Below are 5732 nucleotides of genomic sequence, written 5' to 3' on the forward strand. Positions count from 1 at the left end.
TCACAATTATGCAATCACAATCATACAATCACAATCATACAATCACAATTATGCAATCACAATCATACAATCACAATCATACAATCGCAATCATACAATCACAATCATACAATCACAATCATACAATCACAATCATACAATCACAATCATGCAATCACAATCATACAATCACAATCATACAATCACAATCATACGTTCAAAATCATGCAATCACAATCATACAATCACAATCATGTAATCACAATCATACAATCAGAATCATACAATCACAATCATTCAATAACAATCGTACAATCACAATCGTACAATCACAATCGCACAACCACAATCAGACAATCACACTCATACAATCCCAATCATACAATCACAATCATACAATCGCAATCATACATTTACAATATCCCAAATACAATCTCCCAAATACAATCATACTATCACAATCGTACAATCACAATCATACAATCACAATCATACAATCACAATCATACAATCACAATCATACAATCACAATCATACAATCACAATCATACAATCGCAATCATACAATCACAATCATACAATCACAGTCATACAATCACAATCATACAATCACAATCATACAATCACAACCATACAATCACAATCATACAATCACAATCATACAATCACAATCATACAATCGCAATCATACAATCACAATCATACAATCTCAATCATACAATCACAATCATACAATCACAATCATACAATCACAATCATACTTTCACAATCATACTATCACAATCATACAATCACAATCATACAATCACAATCAGACAATCACAATCATACAATCACAATCATACAATCTCAATCATACAATCACAATCATACAACCACAATCATACAATCACAATCATACAATCACAATCATACAATCACAATCAAAGAATCACAATCATACAATCACAATCATACAATCGCAAGCATACAATCACAATCATACAATCTCAATCATACAATCACAATCATACAATCATAATCATACAATTACAATCATACATCACACTCATACAATCACAATCATACATTCGCAATCATACAATTACAATATCCCAAATACAATCTCCTAAATACAATCATACAATCACAATCATACAATCACAATCATACAATCACAATCATACAATCACAATCATACAATCGCAATCATACAATTACAATATCCCAAATACAATCTCCCAAATACAATCATACAATCACAATCATACAATCACAATCATACAATCATAATCATACAATTACAATCATACATCACAATCATACAATCACAATCATACAATCGCAATCATACAATAACAATCATACAATTACAATCATACAATCGCAATCATACAATCACAATCATACAATCGCAATCATACAATTACAATATCCCAAATACAATCTCCCAAATACAATCATACAATCACAATCATACAATCACAATCATACAATCACAATCATACAATCACAATCATGCAATCACAATCATACAATCATAATCATACAATCACAATCATTCAATCACAATCGTACAATCACAATCGTACAATCTCAATCGCACAACCACAATCACACAATCACACTCATACAATCACAATCATACAATCACAATCATACAATCACAATCATACAATCACAATCATACAATCACAATCATACTTTCACAATCATACAATCACAATCATACAATCACAATCATACAATCACAATCAGACAAACACAATCATACAACCACAATCATACAATCACAATCATACAATCACAATCATACAATCACAATCATACAATCACAATCATACAATCACAATCATACAATCACAATCATACTATCACAATCATACAATCACAATCATACAATTACAATCATACAAACACAATCATACAATCACAATCATAGAATCACGATCATACAATCACAATCATGCAATCACAATCATACAATCACAATCATACAATCACAATCATACAATCACAAAAATACAATCATAATCATACAATCACAATCATACAATCGCAATCATACAATCACAATCACACAATCATAATCATGCAATTACAATCATACAATCACAATCATACAATCACAATCATACAATCGCATTCATACAATCACAATCATACAATCATAATCATACAATTACAATCATACAATCGCAATCATACAATTACAATATCCCAAATACAATCTCGCAAATACAATCATACAATCACAATCATACAATCACAATCATACAATCAGAATCATACAATCATAATCATACAATTACAATCATACAATCACAATCATACAATCATAATCATACAATTACAATCATACAATCGCAATCATACAATTACAATATCCCAAATACAATCTCGCAAATACAATCATACAATCACAATCATACAATCACAATCATACAATCACAATCATACAATCACAATCATACAACCACAATCAGACAATCACAATCATACAATCACAATCATACAATCACAATTATGCAATCACAATCATACAATCACAATCATACAATCACAATTATGCAATCACAATCATACAATGACAATCATACAATCGCAATCATACAATCACAATCATACAATCACAATCATACAATCGCAATCATACAATCACAATCATACAATCACAGTCATACAATCACAATCATACAATCACAATCATACAATCACAATCATACAATCACAAAAATACAATCATAATCATACAACCACAATCATACAATCGCAATCATACAATCACAATCGCACAATCATAATCATGCTATTACAATCATACAATCACAATCATACAATCACAATCATATAATCGCATTCATACAATCACAATCATACAATCATAATCATACAATTACAATCATACAATCGCAATCATACAATTACAATATCCCAAATACAATCTCGCAAATACAATCATACAATCACAATCATACAATCACAATCATACAATCGCAATCATACAATCACAATCATACAATTTCAATCATACAATCACAATCATACAATCACAATCATACAATCACAATCATACAATCACAAAAATACAATCATAATCATACAATCACAATCATACAATCGCAATCATACAATCACAATCACACAATCATAATCATGCAATTACAATCATACAATCACAATCATACAATCACAATCATACAATCGCATTCATACAATCACAATCATACAATCATAATCATACAATTACAATCATACAATCGCAATCATACAATTACAATATCCCAAATACAATCTCGCAAATACAATCATACAATCACAATCATACAATCACAATCATACAATCAGAATCATACAATCATAATCATACAATTACAATCATAAAATCACAATCATACAATCACAATCATACAATCACAATCATACAATCACAATCATGCAATCACAATCATACAATCATAATCATACAATCACAATCATTCAATCACAATCGTACAATCACAATCGTACAATCTCAATCGCACAACCACAATCACACAATCACACTCATACAATCACAATCATACAATCACAATCATACAATCACAATCATACAATCACAATCATACTTTCACAATCATACAATCACAATCATACAATCACAATCATACAATCACAATCAGACAAACACAATCATACAACCACAATCATACAATCACAATCATACAATCACAATCATACAATCACAATCATACAATCACAATCATACAATCACAATCATACTATCACAATCATACAATCACAATCATACAATTACAATCATACAAACACAATCATACAATCACAATCATAGAATCACGATCATACAATCACAATCATGCAATCACAATCATACAATCACAATCATACAATCACAATCATACAATCACAAAAACACAATCATAATCATACAATCACAATCATACAATCGCAATCATACAATCACAATCACACAATCATAATCATGCAATTACAATCATACAATCACAATCATACAATCACAATCATACAATCGCATTCATACAATCACAATCATACAATCATAATCATACAATTACAATCATACAATCGCAATCATACAATTACAATATCCCAAATACAATCTCGCAAATACAATCATACAATCACAATCATACAATCACAATCATACAATCAGAATCATACAATCATAATCATACAATTACAATCATACAATCACAATCATACAATCATAATCATACAATTACAATCATACAATCGCAATCATACAATTACAATATCCCAAATACAATCTCGCAAATACAATCATACAATCACAATCATACAATCACAATCATACAATCACAATCATACAATCACAATCATACAACCACAATCAGACAATCACAATCATACAATCACAATCATACAATCACAATCATACAATCGCAATCATACAATCACAATCATACAATCTCAATCATACAATCACAATCATACAATCACAATCATACTTTCACAATCATACTATCACAATCATACAATCACAATCATACAATCACAATCAGACAATCACAATCATACAATCACAATCATACAATCTCAATCATACAATCACAATCATACAACCACAATCATACAATCACAATCATACAATCACAATCATACAATCACAATCAAAGAATCACAATCATACAATCACAATCATACAATCGCAAGCATACAATCACAATCATACAATCTCAATCATACAATCACAATCATACAATCATAATCATACAATTACAATCATACATCACACTCATACAATCACAATCATACAATCGCAATCATACAATTACAATATCCCAAATACAATCTCCTAAATACAATCATACAATCACAATCATACAATCACAATCATGCAATCACAATCATACAATCGCAATCATACAATTACAATATCCCAAATACAATCTCCCAAATACAATCATACAATCACAATCATACAATCACAATCATACAATCATAATCATACAATTACAATCATACATCACAATCATACAAGCACAATCATACAATCGCAATCATACAATAACAATCATACAATTACAATCATACAATCGCAATCATACAATCACAATCATACAATCGCAATCATACAATTACAATATGCCAAATACAATCTCCCAAATACAATCATACAATCACAATCATACAATCACAATCATACAATCACAATCATACAATCACAATCATGCAATCACAATCATACAATCATAATCATACAATCACAATCATTCAATCACAATCGTACAATCACAATCGTACAATCTCAATCGCACAACCACAATCACACAATCACACTCATACAATCACAATCATACAATCACAATCATACAATCACAATCATACAATCACAATCATACTTTCACAATCATACAATCACAATCATACAATCACAATCATACAATCACAATCAGACAAACACAATCATACAACCACAATCATACAATCACAATCATACAATCACAATCATACAATCACAATCATACAATCACAATCATACAATCACAATCATACAATCACAATCATACTATCACAATCATACAATCACAATCATACAATTACAATCATACAAACACAATCATACAATCACAATCATAGAATCACAATCATACAATCACAATCATGCAATCACAATCATACAATCACAATCATACAATCACAATCATACAATCACAAAAATACAATCATAATCATACAATCACAATCATACAATCGCAATCATACAATCACAATCACACAATCATAATCAT

Source organism: Megachile rotundata, unplaced genomic scaffold, assembly GCF_050947335.1.
Source record: "Megachile rotundata isolate GNS110a unplaced genomic scaffold, iyMegRotu1 scaffold0074, whole genome shotgun sequence".
In the NCBI taxonomy this organism is placed as follows: Eukaryota; Metazoa; Arthropoda; class Insecta; order Hymenoptera; family Megachilidae; genus Megachile; species Megachile rotundata.